This window comes from Schistocerca piceifrons, chromosome 3, assembly GCF_021461385.2.
Source record: "Schistocerca piceifrons isolate TAMUIC-IGC-003096 chromosome 3, iqSchPice1.1, whole genome shotgun sequence".
NCBI classification, from domain to species: domain Eukaryota; kingdom Metazoa; phylum Arthropoda; class Insecta; order Orthoptera; family Acrididae; genus Schistocerca; species Schistocerca piceifrons.
In genome coordinates this window covers 953580642-953601698 of record NC_060140.1, presented here as the reverse complement: position 1 = coordinate 953601698, position 21057 = coordinate 953580642, and the positions used below count along the sequence as shown (strand labels likewise).

General features: G+C 43.4%; 1 protein-coding gene and 1 non-coding gene across 2 annotated transcripts in view; both read right to left on the bottom strand.

Moving 5' to 3' along the window:
- LOC124788168 (troponin C, isoallergen Bla g 6.0101-like) overlaps window positions 1–21057 on the bottom strand; it is a 110609-nt gene that overhangs the window by 32033 nt on the left and 57519 nt on the right. The window lies entirely within an intron of this gene.
- Trnaa-agc lies at window positions 18111–18183 on the bottom strand. Its single transcript has one exon. It is a non-coding gene; the product is annotated as a tRNA-Ala (tRNA).

The window sequence follows — 21057 nt, the reverse complement described above, 5'->3', positions numbered from 1 at the left end:
AAACTTGTTCGACTAAAAACACACGTTCTTCAATGGTTAGCGTTTTAACAGTGACAAAAATGAAACAAACGAACAAAGGAGCTAAACTTAAACGTTCACGTCAACACGTGACGACACACACCAACGATACTACTGACGCTGGCTGAGATAAACGAAACAGTGGAATGCTGGGAGAGTCCACTTGAAGGGAAGTAACAGAGGCAGCCCAACAATCATACGGCACGCGCGACTAACAACCATATGGCACTGCGGAGAGACTTTCTGAACACCCCGTATTTCCAAAGAACACAGCTCAGAAAGAGTGTCTGAACAATGAAACTAGGTTAGGCGTCCGAATAATATGCGCAAATACACTATTGCTGTTCAATATCGTATTTATCCGCCAACACCAAGGGGTAAGCAACTTTCGAGTAAAATGTCCCTCCTGTATGGGAATGTACATAATGAATGTTCGAGTATAGGTTATAAACACGTAGCTGACGACATATGGAAGTTTCGGTCTAGCCCTAGTCATGCTCGGGTAGCCAAACCGTAAGCCGACATCCGCGGGAAGCGGGAATTCCGGGATCGAGTCCCGGTCCGGACAAATTTTCATTGTCGTCAATCCATACTCGCAACGGCGAATAGATTTCATTTAATATGCGCAAAAGTGGCATCATCAATTGGACTGGACACCTTAAAAGGTATTATCAAATCATCGAAGGGGAAAAAAGTTTCAGAAATAATGTAATTTGTTCGTTATACTGTAAAAGCGGTTTTAGCGATAATCGATTGTTTTGTATCCCCAACAACTAGAGGATTGTTGCTGGAATGACTCTTTCACTCCGCAGTAGCGTGTGCTCTGAAATGAAACATCCTGGCAGGTTAAAACTGTATACTGGACGAGAATTCGAACCCAGGACCATTGCCTTTTGCGGGCTGTGGCTGAGACGCATCTCGACAATATCCAACTCGGAAATCGGGACTTTCTAAAAAGTTATTGAAACGACCGTTTTATACAGGACTTCTGCGAGTCACCGAGTGCTCGGCTACCATTCATTCCTTTTGCAGTGTGGATAAAATCAAGATAAGAGAAGCAGCTTTATTTATTCTCGCAACTGGCCGTTGCTATTTCTCACTAGCCTCGTACGCACATATCGATATACCGAAGTGTTGTCCGAACAGTAACCTTGCAACCCCTTCTCTTATGCCCATTGCTGATATCGTTCATAGCTTAAATGTAGCTGCCTCTGATTTACCTTTATTGTTGGTACTTCTCATGAACGAATGCAAACTGTGTTTTTAAATGTTCAGCAGAAATTTATAAATGTTGGTTTTTTTTCTTGACAGCTCTTTCTACTCCGTACAAGAATTTATATTATTATAATGTGTAAAAGGTGATGGATAGAAATTACTAACTCACATCTGTGTACTTAATAATAATAAAAACGAAAAATATAAATGTAGGCACATTTACAAATAAATTTGCGGTGTGTATATGACATCGTTCCACATCATTACGATTTATTGTACAAATGATCTATGGACGTGAAACTAACTGTTACATGCACTATATAACATGCTCATCTTAGTGATTGTAAAGTAAAATATGTATAATGACTGGTTGGATGTAAGACAGGGTCTGATGGCATTAAAGTTATCAGGACAAATAAATAAATAAATGAATAAATGAAAACAGATAAATAATTATGCAGCAGCTGTGCGAATCTCTCTACTGAAAGTGTTGTTGATGTGGTCTTCAGTCGTGAGACTGTTTTGATGCAGCTCTCCATGCTACTCTATCCTGTGCAAGCTTCTTCATCTCCCAGTACCTACTGCAACCTACATCCTTCTGAATCAGCTGAGTGTATTCATCTCTTGGTCTCCCTCTACGATTTTTACCCTCCACGCTGCCCTCCAATACTAAATTGGTGATCCCTTGATGCCTCAGAACATGTCCTACCAACCGATCCCTTTTTCTGGTCAAGTTGTGCCACAAACTTCTCTTCTCCCCAATCCTATTCGATACCTCTCATTAGTTATGTGATCTACCCATCTAATCTTCAGCATTCTTCTGTAGCACCATATTTAGAAAGCTTCTATTCTCTCCTGTCCAAACTATTTATCGTCCATGTTTCACTTCCATACATGGCTCCACACCATACACATACTTTCCGAAATGACTTCCTGACACTTAAATCTATACTCGATGTTAACAAATTTCTCTTCTTCAGAAACGCATTCCCTGCCATTGCCAGACTACATTTTATATCCTCTCTACTTCGACCATCATCAGTTATTTTGCTCCCCAAATAGCAAAACTCCTTTACTACGTTAAGTGTCTCATTTCCTAATCTAATCCCCTCAGCATCACCCGATCTAATTTGACTACATTCCATTATCCTCGTTTTGCTTTTGTTGATGTTAATCTTATATCCTCCTTTCAAGACACTGTCCATTCCGTTCAACTGCTCTTCCAAGTCCTTTGCTGTCTCTTACAGAATTACAATGTCATCGGCGAACCTCAAAGTTTTTGTTTCTTCTCCATGGATTGTAATACCTACTCCGAATTTTTGTTTTGTTTCCTTCGCTGCTTGCTGAATATACAAATTGAATAACATCGGGGAAAGGCTATAACCCTGTCTCACTTCCTTCCCAACCACTGCTTCCCTTTCATACCCCTCGACTCTTACAACTGCCATCTGGTTTCTGTACAAATTGTAAATAGCCTTCCGCTCCCTGTATTCTACCCCTGCCACCTTCAGAATTTGAAAGAGAGCATTCCAGTCAACATTGTCAAAAGCTTTCTCTAAGTCTACAAATGCTAGAAAAGTAGGTTTGCCTTTCCTTAATCTAGCTTCTAAAATAAGTCTTACGGTCAGTATTGCCTCACGTGTTCCCATATTTCTACGGAATCCAAACTGATCTTCCTCGAGGACGGCTTCTACTAGTTTTTCCAATCGTCTGTAAGGAATTCGCGTTAGTATTTTGCATCTGTGGCTTATTAATCTAATAGTTCGGTAATTTTCACATGTGTCAACACCTGCTTTCTTTGGGATTGGAATTATTATATTCTTCTTGAAGTCTGAGGGTATTTCGCCTGTCTCATACATCTTGGTCACCAGATGGTAGAGTTTTGTCAGGACTGGCTCTCCCAAGGCTATCAGTAGTTCTAATGGAATGTTGTCTACTCCCGGTGCCTTGTTTTAACTCAGGTCTTTCCGTGCTCTATCAAACTCTTCACGCAGTATCATATCTCCCATTTCATCTTCATCTACATCCTCATCCATTTCTATAATATTGGTCTCAAGTACATCGCCCTTGTATAGACCCTCTATATACTCCTTCCACCTTTCTGGCTTCCCTTCTTTGCTTAGAACTGGGTTTCCATCTGAGCTCTTCATATTCAAACAAGTGGTTCTCTTTTCTTCAAAGATCTCCTTAATTTTCCTGTTGGCAGTATCTATGTTACCCATAGTGATATATGCCTCTACATCCTTACATTTGTCCTCAAGCCATACCTGCTTAGCCATTTTGGACTTCCTGTCGATCTCATTTTTGAGACGTTTCTATTCCTTTTTGCCTGCTTCATTTACTGCATTTTTATATTTTCTCCTTTCGTCAATTAAATTTAATATTTCTTCTGTCACCCAAGGATTTCTACTAGCCCTCGTCTTTTTACCTACTTGATCATCTGCTGTCTTCATTACTTCATCCCTCAAAGCTACCCATTCTTCTTCTACTGTATTTCTTTCCACCATGCCTGTCAATTGTTCACTTATGCTCTCCCTGAAACTCTGTACGACCTCTGGTTTAGTCAGTCTATCCAGGCCCCATCTCCTTAAATTCCCACCATACTGAAAGTAAGTAAGATAAATCCCTTGACTATCTATCCATATACACTCCTGGAAATTGAAATAAGAACACCGTGAATTCATTGTCCCAGGAAGGGGAAACTTTATTGACACATTCCTGGGGTCAGATACATCACATGATCACACTGACAGAACCACAGGCACATAGACACAGGCAACAGAGCATGCACAATGTCGGCACTAGTACAGTGTATATCCACCTTTCGCAGCAATGCAGGCTGCTATTCTCCCATGGAGACGATCGTAGAGATGCTGGATGTAGTCCTGTGGAACGGCTTGCCATGCCATTTCCACCTGGCGCCTCAGTTGGACCAGCGTTCGTGCTGGACGTGCAGACCGCGTGAGACGACGCTTCATCCAGTCCCAAACATGCTCAATGGGGGACAGATCCGGAGATCTTGCTGGCCAGGGTAGTTGACTTACACCTTCTAGAGCACGTTGGGTGGCACGGGATACATGCGGACGTGCATTGTCCTGTTGGAACAGCAAGTTCCCTTGCCGGTCTAGGAATGGTAGAACGATGGGTTCGATGACGGTTTGGATGTACCGTGCACTATTCAGTGTCCCCTCGACGATCACCAGTGGTGTACGGCCAGTGTAGGAGATCGCTCCCCACACCATGATGCCGGGTGTTGGCCCTGTGTGCCTCGGTCGTATGCAGTCCTGATTGTGGCGCTCACCTGCACGGCGCCAAACACGCATACGACCATCATTGGCACCAAGGCAGAAGCGACTCTCATCGCTGAAGACGACACGTCTCCATTCGTCCCTCCATTCACGCCTGTCGCGACACCACTGGAGGCGGGCTGCACGATGTTGGGGCGTGAGCGGAAGACGGCCTAACGGTGTGCGGGACCGTAGCCCAGCTTCATGGAGACGGTTGCGAATGGTCCTCGCCGATACCCCAGGAGCAACAGTGTCCCTAATTTGCTGGGAAGGGGCGGTGGGATCCTACGGTCTTGGCGTGCATCCGTGCGTCGCTGCGGTCCGGTCCCAGGTCGACGGGCACGTGCACCTTCCGCCGACCACTGGCGACAACATCGATGTACTGTGGAGACCTCACGCCCCACGTGTTGAGCAATTCGGCGGTACGTCCACCCGGCCTCCCGCATGCCCACTATACGCCCTCGCTCAAAGTCCGTCAACTGCACATACGGTTCATGTCCACGCTGTCGCGGCATGCTACCAGTGTTAAAGACTGCGATGGAGCTCCGTATGCCACGGCAAACTGGCTGACACTGACGGCGGCGGTGCACAAATGCTGCGCAGCTAGCGCCATTCGACGGCCAACACCGCGGTTCCTGGTGTGTCCGCTGTGCCGTGCGTGTGATCATTGCTTGTACAGCCCTCTCGCAGTGTCCGGAGCAAGTATGGTGGGTCTGACACACCGGTGTCAATGTGTTCTTTTTTCCATTTCCAGGAGTGTAATTCATCCACGACCCTCAAAATTAAAAAAAAAAGTAGCTTATCCCGATTATCAGTGTAAAAGTGAAAATTTTTCTCTGATTTGCAATTAATTTCAGCCAAAGTTGATCACTCTGAATAGCTTCTGAATAACAGGCGAGTATTGGATTTATTGTACTCTCCTTAAAATCAGGGATATTTCGGTTGTCTCTTACATCTTGCACAGCAGATGGAATACTTTTGTCACGGCTGTCTCCCCCTAAGATCTAAATAGTCCAGAGAGGGTGTCATCTACTATGTCGCAGAATGTCTATCAAAACAACCAAAATGCGCATTTCCGCTCTTGTGCCGTATCTCGGGTAACGGCAGTCGCTTCGGTGTCGACCTTCGGAACGTTGCGACAAGCGGTACGAAAACATCCCGGAAAGTAGACTCCCTCAAGAATGTGAGTCTGAACGAGCTCTTTGTTCGTCTATTTAAACATTCCCCTAAAATAAATATGAGAGCGCAGGGCTGTGCGGCGGCTGCCAGCATATAGCTGTTGTCTTGTTCCTGGCACCGAAACCCGTGTCCCCTCCTCTGCGCGTGCGATTATATTCAGAGCCCGCTGTTGGAAACGACTAAGGTGGATGAATATCCGAGCAGGCGGTATCCCGACACGTTACAGTGTACCAGTTTCACGGAAAAGTACCTGGACTATGAAATATTAAAGAGCGAAATAATAGTAGCCATGCCGTTACTAACAGGGGGCGTTTCTCGGCTCGAGTAGGAATTTGTATTCAAACATTTGTACACAGATGCATCTCACACCTCTAACCACGCCTGCGGCGCCGTGCGATTTTATTGCTCTTGATTTGTACACAAAAGCACTTGCAATCTTCTAGGAGGAGGGTTAACATGGCAGTTGATCTGTTACACTACTACTGGCCATTAAAATTGCTACACCACGAAGATAACGTGCTACAGACGCGAAATTTAACCGACAGGAAGAAAATGCTGTGATATGGAAATATTAGCTTTTCAGAGCATTCACACATGGTTGGCGCCAGTGGCGACACCTACAACGTGCTGACATGAGGAAAGTTCCCAACCGATTTCTCATACACAAACAGCAGTTCACCGGCGTTGCCTGGTGAAACGTTGTTGTGATGCCTCGTGTAAGGAGGAGAAATGCGTACCACCACGTTTCCGACTTTGATAAAGGCCGGATTGTAGCCTATCGCTGTTGCGGTTTATCGTATCGCGACATTGCTGCTCGCGTTGGTCGAGATCCAATGACTGTTAGCAGAATATGGAATCGGTGGCTTCAGGACGGTAATACGGAACGTCGTGCTGGATCCCAACGGCCTCGTATCACTAGCAGTCTAGATGACAGGCATCTTATCCGCATGGCTGTAACGGATCGTGCAACCACGTCTCGATCTCTGAGTCAACAGATGGGGACGTTTGCAAGACAACAACCATCTGCACGAACAGTTCGACGACGTTTGCACCAACATGGACTATCAGCTCGGAGTCCATGGCTGCGGTTACCCTTGACGCTGCATCACAGAGAGGAGCGCCTGCGATGGTGTACCCGACGACGAACCTGGGTGCACGAATGGCAAAATGTCATGTTTTCGGATGAATCCAGGTTCTGTTTACAGCATCATGATGGTCGCATCTGTGTTTGGCGACATCGCGGTGAATGCACATTGGAAGTGTGTATTCGTCATCGCCATACTGGTGTATCACCCGGCGTGATGGTATGGGGCGCCATTGGTTACACGTATCGGTCACCTCTTGTTCGCATTGACGGCACTTTGAACAGTGGACGTTACATTTCAGATGTGTTACGACCCGTGGCTCTACCCTTCATTCGATCCCTGCGAAACCCTACATTTCAGCAGGATAATGCACGAGCGCATGTTGCAGGTCCTGTACGGGCCTTTCTGGATACAGAAAATGTTCGACTGCTGCCCTGGCCAGCACATTCTCCTGAGCTCTCACCAACTGAGAACGTCTGGTTAATGGTGGCAGAGCAACTGGCTCGTCACAACACGCCAGTCACTACTCTTGATGAACTGTCGTATCGTGTTGAAGCTGCATGGGCAGCTGTACCTGTACACGCCATCCAAGCTCCTTTTGACACAATGCCCCGGCGTAACAAAGCCGTTATTACGGCCGGAGGTGATTGTTGTGGGTACTGATCTCTCAGGATCTATGCATCCAAATAGTGTGAAAATGTAATCACATGTCAGTACTATTGTAATTTATTTGTGCAATGAATACCCGTTTATCATCTGCATTTCTTCTTGGTGTAGCAATTTTAATGGCCAGTAGTGTACCTCAGCAATTTCTCGACATGTTTAGTATACGTGTGTCAGTACTGTCGTACGTAAACAGCAACAATGAGCCGTTGGCGTTTCGAACATTTTAAATTTTGTAGCATCTAAATTAAGAAGGTGTTATCCAAAGGAAGGTGTAGGACAAATGGTTTCACACATATTTTTGACACTTTGACAATGCTTTTGGTGGATCTAATTGTTCAGAAACATGAATATTAATTTGACTACTCAGCCGAAATTCCCCCCATGAACCATGGACCTTGCCGTTGGTGGGGAGGCTTGCGTGCCTCAGCGATACAGATGGCCGTACCGCAGGTGCAACCACAACGGAGGGGTATCTGTTGAGAGGCCAGACAAAAGTGTGGTTCCTGAAGAGGGGCAGCAGCCTTTTCAGTAGTTTCAGGGGCAACAGTCTGGATGATTGACTGATCTGGCCTTGTAACAATAACCAAAACGGCCTTGCTGTGCTGGTACCGCGAACGGCTGAAAGCAAGGGGAAACTACAGTCGTAATTTTTCCCGAGGGCATGCAGCTTTACTGTATGATTAAATGATGATGGCGTCCTCTTGGGTAAAATATTCCGGAGGTAAAATAGTCCCCCATTCGGATCTCCAGGCGGGGACTACTCAAGGGGACGTCATTATCAGGAGAAAGAAAACTGGCATTCTACGGATCGGAGCGTGGAATGTAAGATCCCTTAATCGGGCAGGTAGTTTAGAAAATTTAAAGAGGGAAATGGATAGGTTAAAGTTAGATATAGTGGGAATTAGTGTAGTTCGGTGGCAGGAGGAACAAGACTTTTGGTCAGGTGATTACAGGGTTATAAATACAAAATCAAATAGGGGTAATGCAGGAGTAGGTTTAATAATGAATAAAAAAATAGGAATGCGGGTTAGCTACTACAAACAGCATAGTGAACGCATTATGGTGGCCAAGATAGACACAAAGCCCAAGCCTACTACAGTAGTACAAGTTTATATGCCAACTAGCTCTGCAGATGATGAAGAAATTGATGAAATGTATGACGAGATAAAAGAAATTATTCAGGTAGTGAAGGGAGACGAAAATTTAATAGTCATGGGTGACTGGAATTCGTCAGTAGGAAACGGGAGAGAAGGAAACGTACTAGGTGAATATGGATTGGGGGGGAGAAAAGAAAGAGGAAGCTGCCTTGTAGAATTTTGCGCAGAGCATAACTTAATCATAGCTAACACTTGGTTCAAGAATCATAAAAGAAGGTTGTATACCTGGAAGAATCCTGGAGATACTAAAAGGTATCAGATAGATTACATAATGGTAAGACAGAGATTTAGGAACCAGGTTTTAAATTGTAAGACATTTCCAGGGGCAGATGTGGATTCTGACCACAATCTATTGGTTATGAACTGCAGATTGAAACTGAAGAAACTGCAAAAAGGTGGGAATTTAAGGAGATGGGACCTCGATAAACTGAAAGAACCAGAGGTTGTAGAGAGTTTCAGGGAGAGCATAAGGGAACAATTGACAGGAATGGGGGAAAGAAATACAGTAGAAGAAGAATGGGTAGCTCTGAGGGATGAAGTAGTGAAGCCAGCAGACGATCAAGTAGGTAAAAAGACGAGGGCTAATAGAAATCCTTGGGTAACAGAAGAAATATTGAATTTAATTGATGAAAGGAGAAAATAAAAAAATGGAGTAAATGAAGCAGGCAAAAAGGAATACAATCGTCTCAAAAATGAGATCGACAGGAAGTGCAAAATGGCTAAGCAGGTATGGCTAGAGGACAAATGTAAGGATGTAGATGCTTGTCTCACTAGTGGTAAGATAGATACTGCCTACAGGAAAATTAAAGAGACCTTTGGAGAGAAGAGAACTACTTGTATGAATATCAAAAGCTCAGATGGCAACCCAGTTCTAAGCAAAGAAGGGAAGGCAGAAAGGTGGAAGGAGTATATAGATGGTTTATACAAGGGTGATGTACTTGAGGACAATATTATGGAAATGGAAGAGGATGTAGATGAAGACGAAATGGGAGATAAGATACTGCGTGAAGAGTTTGACAGAGCAGTGTCGAAACAAGGCCCCGGGAGTAGACAACATTCCATTAGAACTACTGATGGCCTTGGGAGAGCCAGTCATGACAAAACTCTACCATCTGGTGAGCAAGATGTATGAGACAGGCGAAATACCCTCAGACTTCAAGAAGAATATAATAATTCCGATCCCAAAGAAAGCAGGTGTTGACAGATGTGAAAATTACCGAACTATCAGTTTAATAAGTCACAGCTGCAAAATACTAACACGAATTCTTTACAGACGAATGGAAAAACTGGTAGAAGCGGACCTCGGGGAAGATCAGTTTGGATTCCGTAGAAATATTGGAACACGTGAGGCAATACTAACCTTACGACTTATCTTAGAAGAAAGATTAAGAAAAGGCAAACCTACGTTTCTAGCATTTGTAGACATAGAGAAAGCTTTTGACAATGTTAACTGGAATACTGTCTTTGAAATTCTGAAGGTGGCAGGGGTAAAATACAGGGAGCGAAAGGCTATTTACAATTTGTACAGAAACCAGATGGCAGTTATAAGAGTCGAGGGGCATGAAAGGGAAGCAGTGGTTGGGAAAGGAGTGAGACGGGGTTGTAGCCTCTCCCCGATGTTATTCAATCTGTATATTGAACAAGCAGTAAAGGAAACAAAAGAAAAATTCGGAGTAGGTATTAAAATTCATGGAGAAGAAGTAAAAACTTTGAGTTTCGCCGATGACATCGTAATTCTGTCAGAGACAGCAAAGGACTTGGAAGAGCAGTTGAACGGAATGGACAGTGTCTTGAAAGGAGGATATAAGATGAACATCAACAAAAGCAAAACGAGGATAATGGAATGTAGTCAAATTAAATCGGGTGATGCTGAGGGAATTTGATTAGGAAATGAGACAGTTAAAGTAGTAAAGGAGTTTTGCTATTTAGGGAGTAAAATAACTGATGATGGTCGAAGTAGAGAGGATATAAAATGTAGACTGGCAATGGCAAGGAAATCGTTTCTGAAGGAGAGGAAGTTGTTAACATCGAGTATAGATTTAAGTGTCAGGAAGTCGTTTCTGAAAGTATTTGTATGGAGTGTAGCCATGTATGGAAGTGAAACATGGACGATAACTAGTTTGGACAAGAAGAGAATAGAAGCTTTCGAAATGTGGTGCTACAGAAGAATGCTGAAGATAAGGTGGGTAGTTCACGTAACTAATGAGGAGGTATTGAATAGGATTGGGGAGAAGTTTGTGGCTCAACTTGACTAGAAGAAGGGATCGGTTGGTAGGACATGTTTTGAGGCATCAAGGGATCACAAATTTAGCATTGGAGGGCAGCGTGGAGGTTAAAAATCGTAGAGGGAGACCAAGAGATGAATACACTAAGCAGATTCAGAAGGATGTAGATTGCAGTAGGTACTGGGAGATGAAGAAGGTTGCACAGGATAGAGTAGCATGGAGAGCTGCATCAAACCAGTCTCAGGACTGAAGACCATAACAACAACAGCTGAAATCGCATTGGATAGGATAGGTTAGTGGATGAAGAAAATGGCTTTACGGACGATAACGCGATCAGTAGTGTTCAAGGTTGTGAGGCTAGTGGTAGTGGTCGGAACATTACTCGTCGAAGAGAAGCTAACAGTTCTGGTGACTATTAACCTTCAGCAGAAAAGAAATGCAGTACTGTTTGTATTTTAAAGAAATTTTCGGAATAGCGTCTTGAACGTATTTATGATGATTATCATTCACCACCACGTAAAGCTGCGACGTACAACTCGATATTGAAAAGACTTCCATCTACAAAAAGCACATCGAACATCAAAGTAATATTTGATTATGTGGAGAAATGAAGAAATGTAATGAACATTCGTTTCGAGGAAACGAAGGCAATCAAAGAACTGGAGATAAAACAACACATTCTATTCAAATCTGACAAGAAATGAAGGAAAATATGTCCATTACTGGAAACTGAAATTTTGGGAATCCAAAAAGTAAGAGATATTCAGCAAACGACGTTAACTGCTTTGCAGCTTTCGTAGCACGTCTCAAAAAATAATACAGAGTGTGGAGTAGGCATATCAGTGCTTTCATGACAGCCAGAGATGTACAGGAAGGCCAAGATATTCACCAGTCTAGGACCCGTTTTGTCGAAGAAGTAAACCAGGGAACAACAAGTTTTCAGGTACAGCAACACTGCATTTAGAACATTGATCGAATTGGATTTAATTATAAACTAACTTCTGGTGCGACAGTATCTGAAAAAGTGGAAAAAAATCTACGGTTGCCTTGGTCCAGTCTCAACACAATACAACTAACAGTTATACAATAGATGTTAGGCTTTCCGTGAGTGAGCACCTGGCAAAAGAACTGTATGTCTTCAAGAAAAAACTCGGCTTGAAAGTTAAAAAGGCTACTGAAAACAGTCTTCCACCAAACATACATTTCGAGGCTAGTAAAAGTTGCAAAATGTCAAAAGACCATTTAAAAGCATTTTTCGTGAATATTGTTATTGACAATGGCACAAATAATCAGAAGTGTGTACTACTCTGTGATTACTGGAGTGCTCATCAGAACACAACAATAGTAAATGTTTCAATGCGGATAAAGACGTTGGATGCATGATCATTCCAGCAAAAGCAACAAATTACGTACCTATGGGTGTATATTTATTCTGGCAATATAAAACATCTGTTCCATTGTATCAGCTTATGCTTTAATGTTCCTGGCAAGCGGCTGGATACAATACTGCCGGACATATTCCTGATTTCAGGAATGTGAATCAGTTGTCATTCGATTTTGCAGCTCAAGAATGTGATTCTGAAGATTCTTTTCGCCAAATTTGCCTATTGTGGTTCTGCATATTGTTTCATGCATTTTGTTGAGGAACCTCACGTACAGTTTTAAAGTCTGATAATTGGCAAACTAAGAATAACGTATCCCCATCACAGTGGCACCTAAAGCTTCTGAGTACAACTGGAACATGGAATTCCCTTTCGAACCGAAAGAGACTGAACGGCAAGCATACACACGCAGAAATTTAGTTTCTTTGCAGTCTACTACATGGACACAGACTAATTTCAGCGAAGGAGGCACAGCAGTTGCTTTTAACGTCTCTTCATTTTTTATCACAAAGACAGGTTAACTGATGCATGCTCACTCATTTGTTCGCTTGGAACTATTCATATCTGATTAGAGGTTCCTGCTGCGAACTTTTATTGGACATAACACTATGTACGGCCGTTAAAAAGGGAAAATCCTAGACTGCTACTGTCCTCAAAGTCAAAGTATTCTAACGGCAGAAAGACGTCTTGAGGCTGCGGTCACATTGGCTGCAGACATGTATGGCAGCAGGTGCAGGCGGCACCGAAAACGTCTAAAGTGAGTCCTCCGCCACTCATCGACTTTCGGGGACTCTGTCCACCTGTATGTGCGCATTTATTTTTTAAACTTATTACTTTATTTCCATATAACATTTGAAGGTGACGTCTAATAAAATACTATTTCGCTAATGTAAGTACTAACCTCATTTTCGAATCTTTGTTATCCGAGCAACAAATTGAATAACACTGCTTACGACACTAAAACCACCTGTAATAGTCGATTTTTTTTACCTCCGCTCACATAGCAGGAAACAATCGCTGTTTGTGAATCATAAGCCTTTCCATCGTAAAACTGAAATAAATTGTTGAGCCAGTATCTGTTTAGGCTGAGCACACACTAACATGTGCCATAATCTGTTTTCATTAAGTAGAAGAGTCAGGTAAGCACCGTTACACATTTTTACTGTCGCTCGAATTAAGGGCGACATGGCTGAGAGTTGCTTGCCGTTGTGGGTGTAGACTATCGCCGGATTGATTATGAATTGCTATGGCTCACACTAAAAAGAAAAACGCGTCGTTTTATACAGTTGTAAATTTTAGGCTTCCGGATGCAACAAAATATATCGCGACTCGCTGCATAGGACTATACTGTACATTAGAACGTAACGACACACCAGTTAGGAAAGTAAAATCTACGGTGCGCTCAGTGATGGACGCTGAAGACGTAACAATGCGACCTTACGTAGGAGAAAACGAGGACACTCATGCATCTGAATGTGTTAAACATTAAATCATCTGTGGAAACGTTACACAAATGCGTTTAAACATGGTGGGACAACAAATTGTAAAGGCCTTCGTGGCTGAACTCAAAATCAGTGAAGGAAACGTAAATCAGTGTCGCAAACCAAAAGTAAGTGAGCTAGATTATCATTAACGTTAATTCAAACAAATGGCTGTCACGTTCTGGGAGTATTCTTGTTGTTGGACTGGTTCGCAGAACGGTATAAGTTGTATGCTGCGAACGTTTGTATACAAACGATTTTTCGGCCAATAATGTCAACAACATAAACATGACACTGTGTAACCGTAGGGCTTGAGACGTGAAATATCAGGGATTGCAGACGAGCATAATTTTCGTGTTGAATTAACGTAGAAGAAGGAGGGGTAACAACACGTTTAAAAGTTGGACACACAGTCAAAATTATTGAAACAAGCAGTTTTGGTATAGATTAGATCCTTGAAGCATGTGATTGTAACTTTGCACAGCAGAATACTTTTCTCGCAGTTGTAACAGTACACGGATCTCTAGGAACCTATCAGTTATTTATGAGAAATCTAGATGCATTATTGAGCTATTTGTCAAAGAAGAAATAATAAGTTATGGCGATTTGAATGTGTATTTCGTAAAAGATTTGGACAGATGAAGTGGGATGATTATTTGGCTGCGCCAGTCTGGTTTCAGGAGTGAATTCTCCAACTCATATGCTGCAAGACAGTAGGACTCTGATAACATTTTTATAGTCAAAACAATTAAACAATTAATGTGCACCCAGCTGTGGTGAACTGTCGGATCACATGCAGAATTAATGGAGATAAACAATATAGCACGTTCATATAAAGCAGTGATGCTTATTAGTGATACCAGGATACAATGTTTTAAGAATGAGTTAAAGGGAAGCTACATATAGAAAGAGGTGCTGATGTGAATTTCAGTATGTTCCATGGTAAATCTGTGTAACTATCTGAAAGTAGCTTTATCAGAATGTCATTCAGAAAGACTATTAAATGACAAGAACGCCTATGGATAACGTAAGGGATTAAAATTTCATGTAACAGGAGAAGGGCTCAAATGGCTCTGAGCACTATGGGACTCAACTGCTGTGGTCATAATCCCCTAGAACTTAGAACTACTTAAACCTAACTAACCTAAGGACATCACTCACATCCATGCCCGAGGCAGGATTCGAACCTGCGACCGTAGCGGTTGTGCGGTTCCACACTGTAGCGCCTTTAACCGCTCGGCCACTCCGGCCGGCCAGGAGAAGGGAAATTTTTATAAAGGCCAGAGCAAGCCAAGGTCAGACGTTACTTACATTCTACAAAAAAATGCTGTGATATTTTAAGGAAAATCAGTAAAGTATTCAGAAATACGCTCGTCCTGTCAGAAATTAATTGTGCAAATAATAAGATTATAAGTACATGCGACACTGTTGAACGAGAGACAGAACAATGTGAGTACACAGGTACCGCCATAATTAAACTAAATTACAGTGTTGTGACTTATAATTCACAATACGATACTGCAGTGTTTGTGTTACTTCGAATTACGCTGCAATGTTCCTTCAGACGTGCGTGCACGTCCGAAGGAAGAGGCACTGCGGTGACTACAGCCGTTATGAAATACATTAAACTTATTCGCAGATGCGAATATGGACAATCATCAGTTGTATAATGGAATGACGGCAAAGAAAATGTGTGCCGAACCGGGATTCGAACCCGTAGGCTCCCAGGTAGATGCTATTTTTCTTGACTTCCGGAAGGCGTTCGATACAGTTCCGCACTGTCGCCTGATAAACAAAGTAAGAGCCTACGGAATATCAGACCAGCTGTGTGGCTGGATTGAAGAGTTTTTAGCAAACAGAACACAGCATGTTGTTATCAATGGAGAGACGTCTACAGACGTTAAAGTAACCTCTGGCGTGCCACAGGGGAGTGTTATGGGACCATTGCTTTTCACAATATATATAAATGACTTAGTAGATAGTGTCGGAAGTTCCATGCGGCTTTTCGCGGATGATGCTGTAGTATACAGAGAAGTTGCAGCATTAGAAAATCGTAGCGAAATGCAGGATGATCTGCAGCGGATAGGCACTTGGGGCAGGGAGTGGCAACTGACCCTTAACATAGACAAATGTAATGTATTGCGAATACATAGAAAGGAGGATCCTTTATTGTATGATTATATGATAGCGGAACAAACACTGGCAGCAGTTACTTCTGTAAAATATCTGGGAGTATGCGTGCGGAACGATTTGAAGTGGAATGATCATATAAAATTAATTGTTGGTAAGGCGGGTACCAGGTTCAGATTCATTGGGTGAGTGCTTAGAAAATGTAGTCCATCAACAAAGGAGGTGGCTTACAAAACACTCGTTCGACCTATACTTGAGTATTGCTCATCAGTGTGGGATCCGTACCAGATCGGTCTGACGGAGGAGATAGAGAAGATCCAAAGAAGAGCGGCGCGTTTCGTCACAGGGTTATTTGGTAACCGTGATAGCGTTACGGAGATGTTTAATAAACTCAAGTGGCAGACTCTGCAAGAGAGGCGCTCTGCATCGCGGTGTAGCTTGCTGTCCAGCTTTCGAGAGGGTGCGTTTCTGGATGAGGTATCGAATATATTGCATCCCCCTACTTATACCTCCCGAGGAGATCACGAATGTAAAATTAGAGAGATTAGAGCGCGCACGGAGGATTTCAGACAGTCGTTCTTCCCGCGAACCATACGCGACTGGAACAGGAAAGGGAGGTAATGACAGTGGCACGTAAAGTGCCCTCCGCCACACACCGTTGGGTGGCTTGCGGAGTATCAATGTAGATGTAGATGTATGTCGAATGTGTGCTTCAGTCGCACGAAAATATTATCAGTTTTATGACAGTTATCTATTGTATCCAGTGCTTTAAAAATACTGCTCACCTTTGCTTACGTAATCCTAATCAGTCTCATATTTTAATTTCAGGCGTTCTCATGGTTAATTTTCGCAGAAAAAATTGAAAGCGCAGGGCCCGAAACTCGTGCTCCACATGTTATGCAATACATTTAAACCGCCTATGGGCAGCACGTATGCCTTCTCAGTGAAACCTGCCTTGTTAGAGGAACATGACATCGCCGGGCGGTGATAGACGGAGTTCGAACTTATCTGTTTTGCGCGACTAGTTTGATGGGCGCGGGGGGTCTGCCTCTACGCCGTGTGATGGATTTCGAAAAACCTACAGGAATTCTGTGTAATTTAAGGAAAATGCCTGGAAAGCTTTAGTTGGATCACTCATTTCTTGGAATCCACAAACAAAAAAATACTTACATCTTATAGCAAAAACAGATTCACGAATAATTAGTTTTGAGACGATACTTCAAACTAAGATGTAATACATTTGACTGAGGAAGTTTTCTTTTTTTAGTGTCCGCGGATGTGATATATTCTCCATGGTAGTCAATTGAATTGTCGTGCACTTGCCTTTCAGACATTAACGTAATCATCTTTGTTGTGTTGACTACCGTTACCATCTACTAATAGATCGATAAGTATTCCTCCCGTATTGATTAAGATATCGTGTGATAAGCAAATTAATCTTTGAGCAGTATTGGTGTGTCCTGCATATAATCGTAGATCCATCTTGAGGTATCTCACTTTACAGTCTACCTTTAGACATCTCGTCTAACACCAGGAAGGCGGTAGTTGGGAATTTCCCTTTGCCGGTAACATACGTCTCACTACCTTGAGATTCTGTGAGCATCTTTGATCCTCTGGAAACACGTAAAGTGCCCAGCTGCTAATACATTGGCGCGCAAAACTTAAAGGACGAATGCATTTTTCGCGTAATTTGTCACTGCCAGATAACAGAGCTGAAAAAGACTTGGATCATACGTAGAAAGAATTGCTACAGTATAATACAGAAAGTAACTGAAAGGAATACGCAGTGAAACGAACACAAACGACAGTTTTAAAATGCTTCAAATGGCTCTAAGCACTGTCACTTAACATCTGAGGTCATCAGTCCCCTAGACTTAGAACTATTTAAACCTATCTAACCTAAGGACATGAACAACATCCATTGCCGAAGCAGGATTCGAACATGCAACCGTAGCAGGAGCGCGGTTCCGGACTGAAGCGCCTAGAACCGCTAGGCCACAGCAACGACAGTTTTTTATGCAAAGACAATAATTACAGTGACGTCAGGGCGATTTTTGATGGTCCGTTGGACATGGTCTTCAGTAGGGTGTGTGATCACCACGGACGTGTTCCCATGCTGACCACAAAGTTGGTGAAGATATCTTGCGGTAGGGCGTTCGATTCCTTGCACCAACGCGGTTGACAACTGAAGGACGATCTTATATTTAAATGTTTCCCTGAGACATTTAAGTCTCTTTTTATTATCTACGATAATGACCGAAGGAGACGAAATGAATTAAAATTTGTGCTGTGGCTGGGACTTGAACCCGGGTCGTCTTGCTTGCTAGGCAGAAATGCTAACCATTACACTACCACAGCAAAACGGTCAACATTGCTACACGAACTACCTGAGTGCCGTCCACAATACAAACTTCAATTCATTTTCCCTTATATATTGTCACTATTGCCAGGGCTCTCTGATATTGGCAGGCGCCCCAGCATTGTACGTAATTATAAGATCTATAAGACCACCAATGGTACAAGGACGACCCATTACGTCCAATGCTGGGATGTTTGCCAATATCAGAGAGCCCTGGCAGTAGAGACAATATATAAGGGAAAATGAATTGAAGTTTGTGTTGGTGAGGGCACTCAGCTTAGGTAGTTCGTGCAGCAATGTCGACCCCTGTACTGTGGTTAGTGTAATGGTTAACATTTCTGCCTAGCAAGCAAGAAGACCCGGGTTCCAGTCCCAGCCGCAGTACAAATATTAATTCGTTTCGTCTGCCTCGGTCATTATGGTGAATGATCATTCGTGCACGCGGACGCGCTGTAGTATGTCTCTCCAACGCATACCACAGGTGCTTGATGGGATTTAAATCGGGGAAATGGACAGGCCAGTCCATTCGCCGAATATCTTCTCGTTCTAAGAACTCCACCATCTACGCAGTTCGATGCGATCACGCATTGTCATCCATGAAATTGTAATCAGGGCCGCATCCACACCCTAAAAGAAGCAAATGAGGAAGGAGTATAGTGTCACTGTAAAGTTGATCGGTCTGTGTACCGTGTACAATTATTTGAAAGCCAGTACTCCCACGCAACATTCTGTCTTCCCCCATTCTATAACACCTGGACCACCAAAACAATCACATTCCGCAATACTCCTGGGTATATTACGCTTTTCTGTCTCTCTCTAGCATGTCATATTTTATGAATGTCAATTTATTATTAAGTATCAGACAACTGAAACGCTGATAAAATTCTCGGGCTTCCAGATGAGTCGAATGGTGTAAAATCCACGAGCTTTCGGCCGAGTACTCCTCCGCCATCGTCAAGTGGTGACTGTTTTTTAGCTGCTGCTACGGCCCTCAAATCGTCGCGCTGCCTTCTGTGACACCACAGGTGTCTGCTCCAACGCGATTCAAGGTAATGTTTTCGTTGCGCGCCCTCAGCGCCCGTTCCAACCTAACGACGGCCGGATCCTAATCCGTGTGCTGAGCTGTAGGCGACCGTCTTTATCGTGGGCGCGCGACGAAAACACTACCTTGTCTACCGTTGGAGCGGGCACCAATGACGTCACAGAAGGCAGCGCGGCTGTATAAGGACGATAGCAGCTACTAAAAAACAGTCACCACTTGACGATGGCCGACAAGTACTCGGCCGAAAGCTCCTGGATTTTAAACCACTTGACGCGGCGGGAAACGCTAGTGAATTTTGTCAGCACATATCGTTATGAAACCGTGCATCCATATAACTGAAGCGATAACTGTCGCAGAGTCGCCTAACCCTAAATCGATTTTTCTATGTAGTGGGTGCCAGTCATATGCGCGACCTAAGACCAACATTATTCTTCTTGAGAGGTCTTCTGCGCCACAGCGACATTTCATTCAAACACTGATGTGTTTTCATATCTCAGTAGCGTCCAACAGAAGACTTATTGTTGATTTAATGTAAACTGTAAACAAAGAAATGAAACCGAATTGTTTAGGTTTCCTATCAGAATATAGTCCGCCCCCGGTAACTGAGTGATCAGCGCGACAGAATGTCAACCCTAAGGGCCTGGGTTAGATTCCCGGCTGGGTCGGAGATTTTCTCCGCACAGGGACTCGGTGTTGTGTTGCCCTAATCATCATCATTTCATCCCCATCGACGCGCAAGTCGCCGAAGTGGCGTCAAATCGAAAGACTTGCACCCGGCGAACGGTCTATCCGACGGGAGGCCCTAGTCACACGACATTTATTTATCAGAATATAATTTCTCTTCTTAGAAAACATTTTGGAGGAAAATGATGCTACAGCCAGATACGACCACTTGGTTGAATCCACAGTAGATTTAGTTTCCTCTGCAAGTTAACCATGGGTAATATCATAGGGCTGAATAGCGAACAGTGAGTTTCCATTGGGAGTGCGATTAACAGTTTGTGAATTTAATGAAATGTAGTCGAATTAAACGCTTAGTTACATTCATGAAGATGCCTCAGCCACTGTGGCTGGGAAGCATCGTAATGGCACAGACGAGAGAAACAAAAGGAATTTGTACATATGTTCCGAAATACTGTAGTTTGAGCTAATCAAAAGAGCTCTGTGGACATTTGTAGGTGTCTCCTCATATTTCTCCTTTATCACGTTCTGAACTCTGCACTCTTCCAATGAGGTGTCTGAATGTCTGTGATGGAATAACAGCCCTCCTCAAAAGCCGAATCCGGAGAAGATAATTGTATTGGACGGTGGATTCTTGACCGAATTCGACGTTGCAGCTCATCCCAAAACTGTTTCATTGGTTTCCGTAGGGACTCTGGACAGACCATTTCAGGAACGTTATTGTACAGAAACCATTGCCTCTTAAGTAGCTTTGTCAGAGAGTGCTTTGTCATGCTGGTATACACAGTCATCCTCCCCGAACTGTTCACCTATTGTATGCAGTAAACAATACTGAAAAATTTGTTGGTATTTCTCTGCATTTAGCGTTTTCTGGAACATAGTAAGGGGACCACACCGTAAGCACGATGAACACACCCATCCGCATACCACTTCCACAGTATTGCACTGTGGGCACCACACAAGATGGCAGGCAACGTTCTCCAGGCATTTGGCAAATCCAAAACTTCCGTGGGATTGCCACAGGGTATAGAGTGATTCATCACTCCAAATCGTTCGTTTCCAGCCATCCACTCACTGTCCAGTCTCGTCACTCTTTACGCCACCTCAAGCATCGCTCTGCATTGTCTGCGTAGAAGTTGACTTGGGGGGA